Raw genomic sequence first — 19,980 nt, forward strand, 5'->3', positions numbered from 1 at the left:
CATATCCCATTCTACAGGCATCATATTAAACATGTGTCGTGTGCATTGGAGGCAGGAATTTGGTCCCAGAGTTCCATGTCAAATGCAATTGCCCTCTCGTTCACCAGGGAATGCTTCACCCTCCTCCAGGACCATCCTGGATTCAAGACCCTTTCTCCTGCACGCCACCTGGGCATCATCAGCTGCCACTGATGTGCCACCTGAACCAAGAAACCCCAACAGCTGACGTGTCTTCTCCACAGAGGCTTTCTCACCAAGAGAGGTAGAGCAGCATCATGCCTGAATGCCTTGTTGGTGCCCGCTGCTCTCTCAGCACGGAATAGGCAGAGTTGTGCCAGCAAGGGGGACAGGTACATTCACCGGCCTGTTGAAGGAGGTGCTGAAGAAACTGGTAAGGGATGGAGTCGGGTGGTGCGGGTTTCTGTGGTTGGGGAGGGGTTCTAAGTGTCAAGCCTCAGCCTGTGAGGCTTGTGTGCAGTTCAGCCGTATGGGTGCTGCTTCAAGACCTGACAGCATCCTCTGCAGTCCAGCTCCCTGCCGATGGTGCTGGGAGAGCAACAGAGGATGGCGCAGGGGCTTGTGCCCCTGTGGCCCTGTGCCCCTGTGGGACATGTGGAGGAAGCTCTTGGTTCCTGGGCTTGTCCTGGCCCAGCCACATCTAGCTCTGGTGGTTGTCCCTGGGGAAGAGAAGCAGCAGATGCAAGAAAGATTGCTCTCTCTCTCTCCCTCTCTGTTCCTGTGTGCTCCAAGCAAACAGGACAGATTCAGGCAGGCAGGCAAGAAGGCAGGAAGAGAGAGATTGCTATTGGCCTCCTGGCAGGCAGTGTGCTGTGTGCTGTGTGCTGTGTGCTGTGCTGTGACTGAAGACTGCTTTTGTCTGCCAATGCAGACCCCAAGGGTGTGCGTAGGGCTTCTGCCCTGAGACTCCTGTGAAACATCTCCAAAGTGTGTTCTTGAGAGTGAATATCTCTCAGGCCGGGTTTGTTTCTCTTGTGCAGGAGAGCCTGGAGGATCGTCCTGCAGTGAGTCCTGCTGTCCATGAGAGGGTGCATAAGCTGCCCTTTCTCCCCCTGGTTGGGCTCATTCCCTTTGAACACTAGACAGCCAAGCCCCAGCCATCCTAGTGTCAGGTGGGGGTCCTGGAGAGTGTTCCTGAATACTTGTCCTTTGAACATTGGGGTAAGGCTGAAAAGCCTGCAAACGAAGGTCCAGGAGGGCGTTGAGGATGATTGTGGTCTTGCATCAGCCTGGATCTCTGTGCTAGGAAGTGGCTGTGTGCCTTCACCATTAAGATATCACATAGGACATGGGGAGAGTGCTGGGAGCTGGAGTTCCACATTAGGGCACCCAGAGGCCCTGTGGTAGATGGAGTCCCATGTCAGCGTGCCCAGAGTCCCTATGGGAGCTGGAGACTCACATTAGCGTGCTCATGGGCCTCTGAGAGCAGGAGACCCATGTCAGTGTGCACATGGGCCCTCTGGGACTGAGTCCTAGTTCAGCGTGTCCATGTGTCCTGTTGGGAGTTGGGGTCTCATGTCACTGTGCCCATGGGTCTTGTAGGAGCTTGATACAAACGTCAGTGTGCCCACAGGCACTCTGGGTGTTGGAGTCCCACGTCAGTGTGCAGAAGGACCCTCTGGTACCTGGAGTTACTCACTGACTGGCTAGCATTGATCTTTCGTGGATGAGCTCACAGGAAACCTTGCCACTACACCCCTTCATCACAAAGCACCCTTGGGGACAGGGCCTGGGCTTTCGTTAGCAAGTGCAACTGCTCCCCGATGGGCTGCAGAGAGGCCTTCGTGTATTATTGCATGTGTGGGGTGGCAGTTAGGGTGATACAGCACTCGGCCTTCCTCTGCCTAGCTGGGTGGTGTCTGGGCTTGTGCGATCCAAAGAATGGAACAATGGAAGGACGAGTAAGCACCAAAGGACACCAGTCATCTGGAATAGGAAGTCCCAGGCGTTAGCTTCTGCGAGAGCACCCTGGGACATGCAGTCCCACTTTCCATCAGGTAGGACGGTGGCCTGGGAGCAACCAACGCCTGCACAAAATAGGCCCTCCCATGCCATGGGCAGGCATGGGCTCATGAGAACCATTTTGTCTTCTTCAGGGCATCCTAGGAAACACTTGGGGGAGGGGGGTCAGGCATCGCCATCGTGTGCATTGGAGGCAGGAATTTGGCCCCACAACCCCCTACCAAATGCCGTTGGCCTTTCGTTCACCAGGGAATGCTTCACCATCCTCCAGGAGCATCCTGGATTCAAGACTCTTTCTCTTGCAGGCCACCTGGGGACCATCAGCTGCCACTGATGTGCCACCTGCCACAAGACACCTCAACAGCTGACGTGTACTCTCCACAGAGGTCCATCTCATTAGACAGGTAGAGTAGCAGCATGCCTGCATGCCATGTTGGTGCCCTCTGCTCTCTCATCACGCAACAGCAAAAGTTATGCAAGACTGGAGGACAAGTACATTCACGGGCCTGGTGAAGGGGCTGCTGAAGAATGCAGCTAGGGGTGGAATTGTTGGAGCGGGTTGGTGTGGTGCTACGTGGTGTCCGAGTGCCTCAAGCCTCAGCCTGCCAGGAAGATGGCCTGTATGGGTGCTGCTTCAAGTCCTGACTGCTTCCCCTGCAATCTAGCTCCCTGCCGATGGTGCTGGGAGAGTAGTGGAGGATGGCGCATGGGCTTGTGCCCCTGTGTGCTGTGCCACTGTGGGACATGTGGAGGAAGCTGCTGGTGTCCAGGCTTGTCCTGGCCCAGCCACATCTGGCTGTGGTGGTGGTCCTGGTGGAAGTGAGGCAGCAGATGCAAGAAAGATTCTGTCTCTCCCTGTCTGTTCCTTTGTGCTTCAAACAAAACAGTACAGATCCAGACAGGCATGCAGGAGGGAAGGAAGTGAAAGAAAGCTGCTGTCCTGGGAGGTAGGGAGGGTGCTGTGGCTCTAGACTGCTTTTGTCTGCCAATGCAGACCCCAAGGGTGTGCGTAGGGCTTCTGTCCTGTGACTTCTGTGCAAGATCTCCAAAGTGTGTCCTTGAGAGTGAATTTCTCTTAGGCTGGGATTGTTTCCCTTGTTTGTGCAGGAGAGCCTGGAGGAGCGTCCTGCAGTGAGTCCTGCTGTCCATGAGAGGACGCATAAGCTGCCCTTTCTACCCCTGGTTGGCTGAGGCATTTTGAGCACTAGAGGTCCTGCCCCAGCCATCCTAGTGTCAGGTGGGAATCCTGGACAGAATTCCTTTATATGTGTCCCTTGAAGATTGGGCTCCAAGGCCAAACAGCCCGCATATGAAGGATCAGGAGGGGGTGGAGGACGCTTGTGGCCTTGCATCAGACCAGGTCTCTGTGCTAGGAAGTGGCTGTCTGTCTTCACCAGTAAGGTACAACCTAGGGCACAAGGAGAACTAGAAGCTGGAGTTGCACGTCACGGTCCCCAGAGGCCCTGAGGGATGTGGAGTCCCTGTCAGTAAGCCCACGAGCCCTATTGGAGCTGGAATCCCATGTGAGTGTGCACACGGACCCTCTGGGAGCTGGAATCCCACATCAGTGTGCCCATGGGCCCCGTGAGACCTTGGGTCCATGTCTGTGTACCCACGATCCCTCTTGGACCTTGATCCTAATTCAGCATTCCCCAATCCCAGTGGAATGTAGGGTCCCACGTCAGCGTGTCCATGGACCCTCTGAGACTGGAATTACACACCAGCTGACTAGCACTGATGGTTCGCAGATGAGGTACCCAGAAAACTTTCCGGAATCCGGAAGCAGAGGAACCTCCTCCCTGCTGGGGTTCAGCAGCAGAGGACCATCCTGCCTGTTGGGGACCGGCAGCAGACGACCCTCCACCCTGCTTGGGTGCGGCAGCAGAGGACCCTAATCCCTGTAAGGTCCAGCAACAGAGGACCCTCATCCCTGCTGACGGACACCAGCAGAGAGTAAGCATCAGAGGTCCTTCTCTCTGCTGTGGTCCAGCACCAAAGGACCAACCTCTCTGCTGGACTGCAGCAGAGAGGAAGCCGCAGAGGACCCTCCTCTCTGCTGCTGGGGTCCAGCAGCCACAGAGGACCCTCCTCTGCAGCTGGTGTCTGGAACCACAGGACCTACTCTGCTTCTGGGGTCCGGTAGAAGAAGACCCTCCTTGCTGCTGGGTTCTGGGGCCAGAGGACCCTCCTCTGCTGGTGGGGTCCATCCGCAGAGGACCATCCTATGCTGCTTCGGTGCAGACAGAAGACCCTCCTCTGCTGTTGGAGTCCGGCAACAATGGAGCCTCCTCAGCTGCTTTGGTCCATCAGCAGAGGACCCTTTTTTCTGCTGGGGTCTAGCATGACAGGACACTCGTCTCTGCTAGTTTCCAGCAGAGAGAAAGCAATAGAGGACCCTGCCTCTGCAGGAGTCTGGCAGCAGAGGACCCTCCTTTCCTTCTGGATTTCAGCAGCAGAGGACTTCGTCTGCTGATGGACCCCAGCAGAGAGGAAGCAGCAGACGACCCTCCTCTCCTACTGGACACCAAAGAGAGGAAGCAGCAGAGGAACCTCCTGTTCTGCTGCGGTCTGGCAGCAGAGGACCCTCCTCTCTGCTGGGGTCTGGAAGCAGAAGACCCTCCAACCTGTTGTTGTTTGGCAGCAGAGGAACTTCCACAGTGCTGGGGTGGAGCAGAGAGGAAGTAGCATAGATACCTCCTCCATGCTGTGGTCCAGGCGCAGAGGACCCTCCTCTGCAGCTGGACCTCAGCAGAGAGGAAGATGCAGAGGATCCACGTTTCCTGCTGGACCCCAAAGAGAGGATGAAGCAGAGATCCCTGCTCTCTGCTGGGGTCTGGCAGCAGAGGACTCCTCCCTGCTGGGATCCGACAGCAGAGGACCCTCCTCTCAACTGGGTTCCAGCAACAGAGGACCCTCCTCCATGCTGGGGTCTGGAAGCAGAGGACACTCCTCTGCTGCTGGGGTTCGGCAAAAGTGGAACCCCCTCAGATGCTGGGTTCTGGTAGCAAAGAATCCTCCTCTCTGCTGGGTTCCGGCAACAGAGGACCCTCCTCCATGCTGGGGTCTGGAAGCAGAGGACACTCCTCTGCTCCTGGGATCTGGCACCAGAGGATCCTCCTCTGCTGCTGAGGGGGGCAGCAGAGGATTTTCCTCCCTGCTGGGGTATGGCAGCCGGGGAACCTCCTGCCTTCCGGGGTCCAACAGCAGATGACCCTCCTCTTCTGCGGGACCCCTGCAATGAGGTTCTCCCCTGCTACTAGACCACAGCAGAGAAGAAGTTGCAGAGGACCCTCACCTCATGCTGCACCCCAGGGAGAGGACGCAGGAGAATACACTCCTCTTCTGCTGGGGTCCGGCACCAGTGGACTCTCCTCTCTGCTGTACCCCAGCAGAGAGGAAGCTGCAGAGGACACTCCTCTCCGGGTGGGCATCAAACAGAGGAAGCAGTAGAGGACACTCCTGTTCTGCTGGGGTCTGGCAGCAGAGGTCCCTCCTCAGTGTTAGCGTCAGGGAGCATAGGAGCCTCCTTTCCTACTAGGGTCAAGCACCAGAGGACACTCTTCCCTGATGTACTTGGGTCTAGCAGCAGGGTCCCTCCTGTCTGCTGGAGTCCGGCAACAAATGACCCTATTCTCTGCTGGGATACAGCAGCAGAGGACCCTACTCTCTGCTGATGTTCGGAAGCAGAGCACCCTCTTCTTTGCTGAGGTCTGGGAGCAAAGGATCCTCCTCTCTGCTGGGGTCCGGCAGTGGTGGACCCTCCACTCTTCTGTGGTCCTGCACCAGAGGATCCTCTTCAGCTCCTGGGGTTCCACACCAGAGGACCCACCTCCCTGCTGCTGGGTTCCGGGCCCATAGGACACTCCTCTACTGCTGGGGTCTGGCACCAGAGGACCTTCCTCTCTGCTGGGATCCGGTACCAGAGGACCCCCCTCATCTGCTGGCATCCGATACTGTAGGAACCCCCTCTGCTGCTGGGGTCCAGCAGCATAGGACCTCCCTCTGCTGCTGGCATCCGTCAGCAGAACACTAGCTTCTGCTGCTGGTATCGAATAGCAGTGGATCCCCTTCTGATGCTGTGGTCTGGCAGCAGAGGATGCTGCTCTGCTGCTGGGGTCCCACAGCAGAGGACTCTTTTCTGCTGCTGCAACCTTGCAGCACAGGCCTTCCTTTGCTGCTCGACCACAGCAGAGAGGAAGTTGCAGGGAGCCCTTGTCCCATACTGGACCCTAAAGAAAGGACGTAGCAGAGGACCTAATCTTGTGATGGCGTTTGGCAGCAGAGGACCCTTCTCTCTGCTGGGTTCTGGTACCAGAGGACACTCCTCAGCTGTTGGGATCCAGCAGGAGAGGACTCCCCTTCTTTGCTGGGTTCTGAAACCATAGGATCCCCCTATGCTTCTGCTGTCTGGCAGCAGAGTACCCCCCTCTATTGCTGGGTTCCAGCATCAGAGGATCCCCCTCTGCTGCTATTGTCTGGCAGCAGAGGACACCCACTCTGCTGCTAGAATCCGGAACCAGAGTACCCCTCTCTGCTGCTGTGGTCTGGCAGCAGAGGACCTCTCTCCCTTCTGAGGTCCTGCACCAGAAGACCCTAGTAGGTTGCTCGGGTCGGGCACCAGAGGACCCAACTCTGCTGCTGGGGTCCGGCCACAAAGGTACTTCCTCCTTGCTATGGTACGGCAGCAGAGGACCCTCCTCCCTGCTCGGGTACCGCAGAACAGGACCATCCTCTGCTGCTGGGGTCCGACACCAGAGGACACCCCTCTCTGCTGAGGTCCGAAACCAGAGTACCCTAGTCTTTGCTGGGGTCGAGCAGCAGGGACCCTCCTTACTCCTGGGGTCCAGCAGTAGAGGACGCTGCTCTGCTGCTAAGTTCATACAGCAGAGGACCCTCCTGCCATCTGGGGTCTGACAGCCGATGACCCTCGTTTGCTTCTATTCTGGCATCAGAGGAACCTCCTCTGCTGCTGGGGTCTGGCATCAGAAGACTCCTCTCTGCTGGGGTCTGGCAGCAGAGGCCCCTCCTCCCGGCTGGGGTCAGGCAGCAGAGGACCATTTTCTCTGCTGGGGACTAGTACGAAAGACCCTCCTCTCTGCTGTAGTCCTGCAGCAGAGGACCCTCCACTGCTGTTGTGTCCGATAGCACAGGACCCTCCTCTGCTTAGGAACTCCAGCAGAAAGGAAGCAGCAAAGGGCCCTACTCTCTGCTTTGGTCCAGCAGCAAAGGACCCTCCTCTCTGCTGTGGCACAGCAGAGAGAAAGCAGAAGAGGAGCCTTTACTCAGCTGGGGTCCCGCAGCAGAGGACCTTCCTCTTCTGCTGTGTTCCAGCAGGAGAGAATCCTCCTCTACTGCTGGACCCCTGCCTCCGAGGATCATGCTCTGCTGCTGGACCACAGCAGAGAGTAAGTTACAGAGGACACTCGTCTCCTGCTGGACCCCTAAGAGAGGACAAAGAGGAGGACCCTCCTCTCTGCTGGGTTCCGGCAGTAGAGAAAACTCCTCTGCTGTGGTCTGGCAGCATAGGACCTTCCTCTGCTAAGGGGTGCGGCAGCAGAGACCACCCCCCTTCTGCTGGGGTCTGGCACCAGAAGACCCTCCTAAGCAGCTGGGGTCCGGTAGCAGAGGTCCTCCTCTGTTGAACCCCAGCAAGGAGGAAGCAGCAGAGGACACTCCTCTCTGTTGGGGTCCGGCACCAGAGGACCCCCGTCTGCTCCTGGGGTTTGGCAGCAGAGGACCCTGCACCCCTGCAGCAGAGGACCCTTCTCCCTGCTGGACCCCAAAGAGAGGACGCAGCAGAGGACATTCCTCTTCTACTGGTGTCCAGAAGCAGAATACCAACCTCTTCTGCTGGCTCCAGCAGCAGAGGACCCTCCTGTCTGCAGTGGTCCAGCACCAGAGGACTATCCTCTGTGCTGTTGTTTGGCAGAAGAGAACCTCCCCCCTCTGCTGGGGTCAGACAGCAGAGGACCCTCCTCTCTCCTGGGGTCCAGTACCTGAGGACCCGCCTATTTATTGGATCTCAGCAGAGAGGAAGCAGCAGAGGACCCTCCTCTTCTACTGGCGTCCGGCAGCAGAGGATCACCTTCTTCTGCAAAGTTCCGGCAGCACAGGACGATCCTCTTTGCTGGGGTCTGGAAGCCTAGGACCCTCCTTTCTGCTGTGGTCCGGCAGCAGAGGAACGTCCCCTGCTGGTGGGGTCCAGTACCAGAGGACTGCCTTCTGCTTCTGGGGTCCAGCAGCAGAGGACCCTCCTCTGCTGCTGGACCCCAGCGGAGAGGTAGCAGCAAAGGACCCTCCTCTGATGGACTCCGTCCTCTGCTGCTGGACTACAGCAGAGGGGAAGTTGCAGAGGGCCCTCATTGCCAACTGGACCCCAAAGAGAGGACACTGCAGAGGACCCTACTCTTCTACTGGGGTGCTGGACCACAGCACAGAGGAAGTTGAAGAGGACGCTCGTCCCCGACTGGGCCCCAAAGAACAGACCCTGTTCTAATGGCGTTCGGCAGCAGAAGACCCTCCTCTGCTGCTAGCATCCGGCAACAGAAGACCCCCCTTTGTTGCTGGGGTCCAGCACCAGAGGACTCCCCTATGCTCCTGGTGTCCTACAGCAAAGAAACCTCCTTCTGCTGGTTTCCTGCAGCAGAGGACCCCTCTCTGCTGCTGGAGTCCGGAAGCAGAGGTCCTCCCTCTGCTGCTGTTTCTGGCACCAGAGGACCCCTCACTGCTTCTGGGTTCCGGCACCAGAGGAACCCCCCTGCTGGGGACAGGCACCAGAGGAACCACTTGTGCTGCTGTGGTCCGGTACCCGAGGACTCTCCTCTCCTGCTGGGGTCGAGCAGCAGAGGACCCTCCACTCTGCTGGGGTCCAGCACCAGATTACCGCCTTCTGCTGCTGGGGTGCGGCAGCAGAGAACCCCCTCTGCTCTTGGGATCCGACACCAAAGGACCCGCCTCTGCTACTGGGTCTGGCAGCAGAGGACCCCCCTCTTGTGCTGGTGTCCCAGAGTGGAGGTCCTCCCTCTGCTGCTGTGGTCGGGCACTAGAGGACCCCCCTGAGCTGTTGGGATCTGGCACCAGATGACCCCCCTCAGCTGTTGGGGTCTGGCACCAGAGGACCTTCCTTCTGCTGTGTTCTGGTAGCAGAGGACCCTCCTCCCTGCAGGGATATGGCAGCAGAGGACCCTCATCTGCTGCTCGGGTGTGGTACCAGATGACAATCCCCTGCTGCTGGGGTCCAGCAGCAGAGGACCATCGTCCCTGCTGAAGTCCGGAATGAGAGAACCCTCCTCCCTGCTGTGGTCCGGCTGCAGAAGACCCTCGTGTGTTGGTGGGGTCCGGCACCAGAGGACCCCCTCTCTTGCTGGTGTCCGGCACCACATGACCCTTTTCTGCTGCTGCGATCTGGCAGCAGAGGACCCTCCTTCTGCAGTGTTCCGGCAACAGCGGACCTCCTCCCTGCTGGGTTCTGGAGGCAAGAGGGCCCTCCTCCCAGGTGGGGTCTGGTGGTCCTCTGTACCCACCCTCTCTGCTCGGTACAGCAGCAGAGCATCCACCACTGCTGCTGTTGTCTGAAACCAGATGACAACACTCTCTGCTGGGGTCTAGCACCAGAGGACCCTCCTCTGCTGCTGGCGTCCGGCATCAGAAGATTCCCCTCTGCTGATGGGATCCAGCACCAGAGGACCTCCGTATGCTCCTGGGGTCTGGCAGCAGAGAACACTCCTTCTGCTGGGTTCCTGCACCAGAGAACACCCCTCTGCTGCTAGGGTCCGGCAACAGAGGAACACCTTGTCCTGCTGTGGTGCAGTACCCAAGTACTCTCCTCTCCTACTGGGGTCCAGTGGCAGAGGACCGTCCATTCTGCTGGGGTCAGCACCAGATTACCCCCTTCTGCTGCTGGGGTGCGGCAGCAGAGGAACCACCTCTGCTACTGGACCCCAGTGGAGAGGTAGCAGCAAACGACCCTCCTCTCCTGCTGGACCCCTGCAGCAGAGGACCCACCTCTGCTGCTGGACCACAGCATAGGGGAAGTTGCAGAGGAACCTTGTTCCCTACTGGACCACAAAGAGAGGACACACAGAGGATCCTACACTTCTACTGGCGTCCTGCAGCAGAGGACCCTCCTCTCCTGATGTCCGGCTTCAGAGGAAGTCCTCTCTGCTGGATTCCAGCAACAGAGAGCCCCTTGTGCTGCTGGATTCTGGCAGCAGAGAACCCCCTTATGCTGTTTGGGTCTGGCAGCAAAGAACCCCCCTCTGCTGCTGGGTTTCGGTACCAGAGGACCCCCTTGTCCTGCTGGGGTTTGGTAGCAAATGACACTCCTTATGCTGGGTTCTGGCAGCAGACAACACCCATGTTCTGCTGGGGTCCAACAGCAGAGTTCCTCCCTCTGCTGTTGGTGTCTGGAAGCACAGGACCCCCCTCTGATGCTAGGGTCCGGCCCCAGAGGACCTCCTCTGCTGCTGGGGTCTGGCAGCAGAGGACCCTCCTTCTGCTGGGTTCCTGCAGCTGAGGACCCTCCTCCCTGCCTTGGTACGGCAGCAGAGTCCCTCCTCTCTGCTGGGGTCCGGCACAACAACACCCTACATTCTGCTGGGGTCCAGCAACAGAGAACCCTCCTCTGTTGCTGGGGTCCATCAACAGAGGACACCATTCTCTGCTGGGGTCCAGCACCAGAGGACCCTCCTCTCAGCTTGCTCGAGCAGCAGAGGACCTTCATCTCTGCTGGGGCCCAGCACCAGAGTTCAATCCTCTACTGCTCAGGTCAGACAGCAGAGGACACTCCTCCCTGCTGTGGTCTGGCAGCAGTGGACACTCCTCTGCTTTTGGGGTCTGGCACCAGAGGACCTTCCTCTCTGCTGGGGTCCAGCAACAGAGGATCTTTCTCTGTGCTGGGGTGTTTCACCAGATGACACCCCTCTCTGCTAGGGTCCAGCACAGGACGACCCTCCTATGTGCTGGATTCCCCCAGTAGAGCACCCTCGTCTCCTGGGGTCTAGCACGAGAGGACCCTCCTTCTCTTCTGGGGTCCTGCAGCGCAGGACCCTGCTCTCTGCTGGGGTCTGGCAGCAGAGTACCTCCCTCTCTGCTGTGGTCCCGCACCAGAGACACCCCCCTCTGCTGCTGGTGTCTGGCACCAGAAGACCCTCCTTTGCTGCTGGGACTGGCAGCAGAGAACCATTCTCCCTGCTGGTTTACTGCAGAACAGGATGCTCTACTGCTGCTGGGGTCTGGTAGCAGAGGACCCTTCACTCTGTAGGACCCCAGCAGAGAGGCGAGTCCTCTGCTGCTTCCTCTCTGCTGGGGTCCGACAGCACCAGAGGACCCTCCACTGCTGCTGGGGTCTAGCATCAGAGTACCCCGCTCTGTAGGTTGGTTCCGGCACCAGAGGACCCACCTCTGCTGATGGTGCCGGCAGCAGAGGACCCTACTCCCTGCTGTTTTCCAGCACTGAGCACCCTGCTCTGCTGCTGATGTGGTCTGGAAACAGAGGACCCTCCACTCTGTTGGACCCCAGCAGAGAGGTAGCAGCAAATGAGGCGCCTCTCTGATGGTTTCAGGCAGCAGAGGACCCTCCTCTCCTACTGGGGTCCGGCAGCAGAGGACCATCGTCCCTACTGAGGTCCAGAAGAATGAACCCTCCTCCCTGCTGTGGTCCGGCAGCAGAGGACCACCCTCTGCTGTTCTGGTCCGGCACCAGAGGACCCCCTCTCTGTAGGGGTCTAGCACAAGAGGACCCTCTTCTCTGCAGGGGTCCAGCACCAGAGGAAGCAGCACAGGAACCTCCACTCTGCTGGGGTCCTGCAGCATATGACACACCACTTCTGCTGGGTTTAAGCAGCAGATTTTTAACTCTCCTGCGGGACACCTGCAGCATAGGACCCTCCTCTGCTGCTGGGCCCCAGCAGAGAGGAAGTACAGAGGACACTCAACTCCTGTTCGACCCCAAAGAGAGGATGCGGCGGAGGAACCTCCTCTTCTTCTGGGTTCCGGCAGCAGAGGACCATGCTCTCTGCTGGGGTCTGGCAGCAGAGAACACTCCTCTCTGCTGGGGTCTGGCAACAGAGGACCCTCCTCCCTGCTGGGGCTCAGCAGTGGAGGACCCTCCTCCCTGCTGGGGTTCAGCAGTGGAGGACCTTCCTCTGCTGCTGGGGTCTGGCAACAGAGGAACCTCGTTCCTGCTGTGTTCTGGCAGCAGAGGATTCTTCCTGCTGGATTCGGACAGCAGAGGAACCTCCTCTACTAAAGGAACATAGCAGAGATAAAGCATCAGATGACGCTTTTCTCTTCTGGGGTCCAGCATCAGAGACCCTCCTTTCTGCTGGACCCCAGCACAGAGGAAGTCGCAGAGGACAATCCTCTCTGCTGAGTTACAACAATAGAGTACCCTCCTCTCTGCTGGGGTCCGGCAACAGAAGACCCTCATCTGCTGCTGATATCAGGCAGCAGATGCCCATCCTCTGCTTTTGGTGTCCGGCAGCATTAGACACTCGTCTCCGTTGGACCCCATCAGAGAGGAATCAGCAGAGGACCATCCTCTCTACTGGGGTACAGCAGTAGAGGACCCTCCTCTCTGTTGAGGTCCATCCCCAGAGGATCCGCCTCTCTGCTGGGGTCCAGCAGAGAAGCAGCAGCAGAGGACCCTCCTCTATGCTGCAGTGTGGCAGCAGAGGTCCCTCCTCTCTGCTGGCATCCGGCAGCAGAGGACCATCCTCTTCTGCTGGGTCCGGCAACACAAGATCCTCCTCTCTGCTGCTGCCTGGCACCATAGGTTCCCCCTCACTGCTGTTTTCCTGCAGAGAGAAAGGAGCAGAGGACAATCCTCTTCTGTTGGACAATAAAGAAGGAAGCAGCAGGGGACCCTCCTGTTCTGCTGGGTCTGGCAACAGGGGACCCTCCTTCCTTCTGTGGTCCGGCAGCAGATGACACTCGTCACTGCAGGGTCCGGCAGCAGAGGACCATCCTCTCTGCTGGGTCCGGCAGCAGAAAACTTCCCTCTTCTGCAGGGATCCGGCACCAGAGAACACCCCTCTGCTGGGGTTGGGCAGCAGAGGGTCCTACTCTACTGCTGGGGTCCGGAAAAATAGGACCCTCCTCTCCGTTGGACCCCAGTGGAGAGGAATCAGCAGAGGACCGTCCTCTCTGCTGGAGTCCAGCAGTAGAGTACTCTCCTCTCTGCTGGGGTCCAGAACCAGAGGACTCTCCTCACTGCGGGTGTCCCGCATAGACAAAGCAACAGAGGACCCTCCTCTCTGCTGGGGTCCAGCAGAAGAAGACCCACTTCTTTACTGGGGTCCGGCAGCAGATTACACTCCTGTATTGCTCGGGTACCGCTGCAGAGGACCCACTTCCCTGCTGGGGTCTGGCAGCAGTGGACACTCCACTTTGCCTTGCTTCCAGCAGCTGAGGACCCTCCTCTCCTGCTGAACCCCTGCAGAAGATGACCCTCCTATGCTGCACGTCCTCAGCAGAAAAGAAGTTCTAAAGGACCCTTGTTTCCTCATGGACTTCAAAGAGAGGCCGCAGCAGAGAACCCTCCTCTTCTGTTGTGGTCGGGGAGCAGAGGACCCTCTTCTTCTGCTGGGGTCCGGCAACAGAGGACCCTTCGCTCTGCTGGGGTCCAGGAGCAGAGGACCCACTCACTCCTGGGGTCCGGAAGCAGTGGACCTCCCCTGCTGGACCCCAGCAGGGAGGAAGCAGCAGAGGACCCTCCTCTCTTCTTTGATGCAGCACCAGAGGACTCTCCTCTCTGCTCTGCCAAAACAAAGAGGAAGCAGCAGAGGACCCACCTCTCTGCCTGGGTTCGGCACCATATGACGTTCCTCTCTGCTGGGTCTAGCACGTGAGGACCCTTGTCTGTGCTAGGGTCCAGCGAGTAAAATGCTGCAGAGGACCCTTCTCTCTGCTGGAGTCCAGCAGCCAAGGACCCTCCTATCCTGCTGAACACCACAGAGAGGAAGCAGGAGAGGACCTCTCTGCTGGGGTCAGGCTCCAGAAGACACTCCTTCTAGCTGGGGACAGGCAGCTGAGGACCCTGGTCTCTGCTGGGGTACAGCAGAAGAAGACCCCCCTCCGCTGCAGGTGTTTGGCATCAGAGTACCCTCCCCTCTGCTGGGGTGCAGCTGCAGAGGACCCTGTTCTCTGCTGTGTTCCTGCAGCAAAGCAGCCTTCTCTCTGCTGGGGTCCGACAGTAGTGGAATCTCTCTTTGCTGGGTTCCGGCACCAGAGGATCCTCCTCTGCTGCAGGGGTCCAGTACAACAGGACCATCCTCCCTGCTGTCGTCCGGCACCAGAGGACCGTCCTCTGCTCCTAGGGTCCTGCATCAGAGTACCCTCCACTGCTGCTTGGGTCCGGCACCAAAAGACTCCCCTCTCTGCATGGGTCCTGCAGCACAGGACCCTCATCTGTTGCTGGGGCCCAGAACCAGAGGACCCCCCTCTCTAATTGGGTCTAGCAGCAGAGGAACCTCCTCACTGCTGGGGTCCAGCAGCAGAGGACCCTCCCTCTGCTGGTGTCCGGCACCACAGGAACCACCTCCCTGCTGGCGTCTGGTACCAGATTACCCTCCTCTGCTGCTGGGTTCCGGCACCAGAAGACCCCCCTCTCTGCATGGGTCCTGCAGCACAGGACCCTCAACTGCTGCTGGGGCCCGGCACCAGAGGACCCCCCTCTCTGTTTGGGTCCAGCAGCAGAGGACCCGCTCTCTAATTGGGTCCAGCAGCAGAGGAACTTCCTCTCTGATGGGGTCTGGCAGAAGAGGACCCTCCTGTCTGCTGTAGTGCAACACCAGAGAAGCCTCGTCTTTGGCTGTGGTCCAGCAGCAGAGGAAACTCCTCTCTGCTGGGGTCCAGAAGCAGAGCACCCTCCTCTCTGCTGAGTTCCAGCACCAGAGGACCTTCTTCTCTGCTAGGATCCAGCACCAGAAGACCCTCCACTCTGTTGGGTCCGACATCCAAGTATCCTCCTCTATGCTGGCGTCTGGCAGTAGAGGACCCTCTTTTCTGCTGGGGTCCGGCAGCAGAGGACCTTAGTTCATGCTGGAGAGCCTTGGATGAGCGTCCTGCACTGAGTGCTGGTGGCCACGAGAGGTCGCCCAAAGCCGCCGTTCGTTTTTCTTTTCTTTTTTTTTTTTTTTTTTTAATTTTATTTTAAATTCATTAATTACATTGTATTATGTGACACAGTTTCATAGGTACTGGGATTCTCCCCACCCCTCCCCAAACCCTCCCACCATGGTGGATTCCTCCACCTTGTTGCATAACCACAGTTCAAGTTCAGTTGAGATTCCCCCATTGCAAGCATATACCAACATAGAGTCCAGCATCTTATTGTCCAGATAAGTTCAACGGCTTCTTAGGTATACACTCTCTGGTCTGAAGACAGAGCCAGCAGACTATCATCCCGATCAATTAAAAGCTCCAACATACCATCAGCAAAAATTTACATCACCATGGAATTAATTGACATAGTAACGAGTAACCAATATGGTAAAAGTAAATGCGATTTCTTATCCACCTTCTGTGACCACCTCATTGACATTACAATTTAGGTTTATACACAACATATAACATTCATAACATAACTTGTTATACATAACATCGTGTCATCTTAAATTAAGGCAAACATGTGGTATTTAACCTTTTGGGATTGGCTCATTTCCCTTAGCATTATGGTTTCCAGTTGGGCCCATTTGGCCACAAAGAACTGCATTTTGTTTTTTTTAATAGCTGAGTAGTATTCCATGGAGTAGATGAACCATAGCTTTCTTATCCAATCCTCTGTTGATGGGCATTTTGGTTGCTTCCATGTCTTTGCAATTACTGATTGTGCTGCTATGAGCATAGGAGTGCATGTTGGTTTCTCATAAAACAAGTGTTCTGGATATATTCCTAGGAGTGCTATTGCTGGATCATACGGTATGTTGAATTTGAGTTGTTTGAATGTTCTCCATACTGATTTCCATAGAGGCTGTACCAGCCTGCAGCCCCACCAGCAGTGGAGTAGGGTTCCCTTTTCCCCGCAACCTCGCCAACAAGTGTTGTTGGTGCTTTTATTCATATGGGCCAGTCTTACTGGCGTTAGGTGGTACCTCATTGATGTTTTAATTTGGATTTCCCTTATTGCCAGGGAACTTGAGCATTTTTTCATATGTTTATTTGCCATTTGGGTTTGTTCCTTTGTGAAGTGTTTGCCCATTTCCCGTGCCCATTTCTTGAGTGGCTTGTTTGTTTTGACATTTTGGTTGTTTTGTAGCTCTTTGTATATTCTGGAGATCAGCCCTCTATCACCTAAGTCATGTGCAAAGATCTTCTCCGTTTTTCTTTTCTTTTTTCTCTTTTCTTTTTTACACATTTATTTATTTTATTCCAAGGTCAGATATACAGAGAGGAAGATCTCCCGTCAGATGAGTCACTCCCCAAGTGAGCCACAATGGCTTGTGCACGCCTATCCAAAGCCGGGAACCTGGAGCCTCTTCTGGGTCTCCCATGTGGGTGCAAGTTTCCAAACCTTTGGGCCGTCCTCGACTGCTTTCCCAGGCCACAAGCAGGGATCTGGATGGGAAGTGGAGCAGCCGGGATTAGAACCGGCTCCCATATGGGATCCCAGCGTGTTCAAGGCGAGGACTTTAGTTGCTAGGCCACGACGCCGGGCCCCAACCAGCCCTTTCTACCCCTGGTGGGCTCAGGCCTTCTCACCTCTAGACAGTCCAACCAGAGCCATCCTAGCATCAGGTGGGGGTTCCGGACAGTATTCTGGTACACGTGCTGTTGAAAGATCAGGGCTCCAAGGCCGAACAGCCCACATACCAAAGCCCGGGAGGGAGGAGGACGTTTGGGGCCTAGCATCAGCCCAGGCCTCTGTGATAGGAAGTGTCAGGGTGCCTTTAACAGCAGGGCACTTAAAGAACCCTGGGAGGTGGTGTCCTATGTCAGCATGCCCACAGGCCCTCAGGGAGCTGGAGTCCCATGCCTGCGTCCTCAGAGCCCTCTGAGAGCTGGTGTTAAACACCAGCCCACTGGGGTTGTACTTGGCCAGATGAGGTCCCGGGAAACCTTACCGCCACCCACATTCCTCGCAGAGCACCCTGAGATGCAGGCTCCGGGAATTCTTTGGCAAGTGGAAAAGCTCCTTGATGGGCTGCCAAGAGGGCTTCATGGACCTTTTTTTTATTACAAAGTCCGAGATACAGAGAGGAGGAGAGACAGAGAGGAAGATCTTCCGTCCAATGATTCACTCTCCAAGTGAGCCGCAATGGCTGGTGCACGCCAATGTGAAGCTGGGAACTTGGAACCTCTTCCGGGTCTTCCATGTGGGTGCAGGGTCCCAAAGCTTTGGGCCGTCCTCGACTGCTTTGCCATGCCACAAGCAGGGAGCTGGATGGGAAGTGGAGCAGCCGGGATTAGAACGGGTGCCCATATGGGATCCTGGTGAGTCCAAGGCAAGGACTTTGGCCACTAGGCCACGCTGATGTGCCCCGGCTTCATGTATTTTTGCATGTGTTGGGTGGTGGTTAGGGTGATACACTACTCGGCCTGCCTTAGCCTAGCTGAGTGGTGTCTGGGCATGTGGGCTCCTAAGCCAGGAGCCAGGTGGATGGGCAAGTAGGCACCAGAGGTCACCAGCCATCTGCAATAGGAAGTCCCAGGCGCTAGCTGCTAAAGAAAGCACCCTGCAACATGCAGCCCTGCTGCCCAGCACATATGATGATGGCTGGGGAGACACCAAGGCCCGTACAAAGTAGGGCTTTCAGGGCCTGTGCTTCCTGCACACAACAGGGTACACAAAGCTGCCTTTCCTATCTCTAGCTAGCACTTGAGGGGTCAGCCATCCCTGTCATGTGCTTTGGAGGCAGGAATTTGGCCTCACAGCCTCCAGCCAGATGCTGCTGCCCTCTTGTTCACCAGGGAGTGCTTCACCCTCCTCCAGGGATCCTTCTGGATTCAAGACTCTTCCTCCTGCTGGTCAGCTGTGGACCGTCGGCTGCTGCTGATGTGCCATCTTCCACAAGACATCCCAACAGCTGACATCTGTTCTTCACAGAGGTCCTTCTCCCCAGGACAGGTAAAGTAGCAACATGCCTGGATCCCTCGTCTGTACTGGCTGCTCTCACAGCATGGAACGGCATAAGTTGTGCAAGCCAGGTGGACAGGCACCTTCAGCAGCCTGGTGAAGGAGCTGCTGAAGGGTCCAGCAAGGATTGGTGTGGTGTGGTGTGGTGTGGTGTGGTGCAGGGTATTGTCCCAGTGGGTCAAGCCTCAGCCTGCCAGGTGGATGGCCTGTACGGGTGCTGCTTCAAATCCTGGCTGCTTCCCCTGCAGTCCAGCTCCCTGCTGATCCTCCTGGGAGAGCAGCGGAGGATGCTGCAGGGGCTTGTGCCCCTGTGCCCGTGTGCCCCTGTGCCCTGTGGGAGATCTGGAGGGAGCTTCTGGTTCCTGGGCTTGTCCTGACCCAGCCACAGCTGGCTCTGGTGGTGGTTGTTGGGGATGTGAGCCAACAGATTCAAGAAAGATTCTGTCTCTCCCTCTCTGTTCCTCTGTGCTTCCAAGAAAAGAGGACAGAGGGAGGCAGGAGGGAGGAAGGAAAAGACAGAAAGCTGCTGGCCTCCTGCGAGGGAGCATGCTGTGTGCTGTGCTGTGACTCTAGACTGCTTTTAGCTGTCAGTGCAGACCCCCAGGGCATGCATACTTTTTCCGTCATGGGACTTGTGTGCAAGCTGTAAAAAGAGTGTCCTTGAGAGCAAATGCCTCTCTGAGCTGGGGTGCTTCCATTGATTTGGCAGGAGAGCCTTGGATGAGCATTCTGCAGTGAGTCCTGGTGGCCACGAGGGTGCCCCATGCTGCCCCACCTTTTTTTTTTTAAACAGATTTATGTATTTTATTCCAAAGTCAGATATACAGAGAGGAGAAGAGAGAGAGAAAGATCTTCCGTCCGATGATTCACTCTCCAAATGAGCCACAAGAGCCGGTCCCCTGGGGACCCACTCTGCTGGGGCCTCAGTGAGAGGGACCCTTGGCTCCCCCCTCCATCCCCTCCCTATCTGCTGGGGCATCTGCAAGATGGTCCATCTCGTGAGCCCCTCTGCCTGGGTCTCAGTGAGATGGTCCTCGTTGGACCCCCCTCTCTCTCTACTGGGCTTCAGCTAGTGGGACCCCTAGCGACCCCTTCCTCGCTGCTGGGGCCCCAGTGAGAGGGTCCCCTTTGGAATCCCTCAGCAAGATTGACCCCAGTGCCACCTACACTCTCTGCTGGGGCCTCTGCGAGAGAGAGCCTCAGAGCCCGACCCTCTCTCTGTGTTGGGGACTCAGCCAGAGGGTCAGCCTCTAGACCCCGTCTTCTGGGGCCTCAGTGAGAGGGACCCCTGAGACCCACACTCTCTCTGCTGGGTCCTCCATTAGAGGATCACCCTGGGAACCCCCTCTGCTGGGGCCTCAGTGAGAGGGACCCCCTCTGTTGGGGACTCAGGGAGGGGGAACCCTGACGACCCCGCCCTCTCTGCTGGGACCTCAGCGAGAGGATATCCCTTGGGACCCCCTCTGCTGGGGCCTCAGCGAGGGGGAACCTCGGCGACCCCCTTTGCTTGGGCCTCAGCTAGAGGGACACCCGGAGCCACCTAACCTCTCTGCTGGGGCCTAGGCAAAAAGGGACCACTCGGGACTCTCTGTGCTGGAGCCTCAGCGAGAGTGTCCCCCTCGGGACCCACTCTGTTGGGGCCTCAGGGAGGGGGAACCCTGGTGACCGCTCCATCTCTGCTGGGGCCTAGGCGAGAAGGTACCGCTAGGGTTCCTCTTTGCTGGAGCCTCAGCGAGAGTGTCCCCATCCGACCCCTCCTCTGTCAATGCTGTGGCCTCGGTGAGAGGATTCCACTCGGGACCCTCTCTGCTGGGGTCTCAGCGAGATGGTCCCCCCAGACCCCCCTCTCTCTCTGCATGGGACTCATCAAGAGAGATCATCAGAGCCCGACCCTCTCTCTGTTGGGGACTCAGCCAGAGGGTCCC

Source organism: Ochotona princeps, chromosome 1, assembly GCF_030435755.1.
Source record: "Ochotona princeps isolate mOchPri1 chromosome 1, mOchPri1.hap1, whole genome shotgun sequence".
NCBI classification, from domain to species: Eukaryota; Metazoa; Chordata; class Mammalia; order Lagomorpha; family Ochotonidae; genus Ochotona; species Ochotona princeps.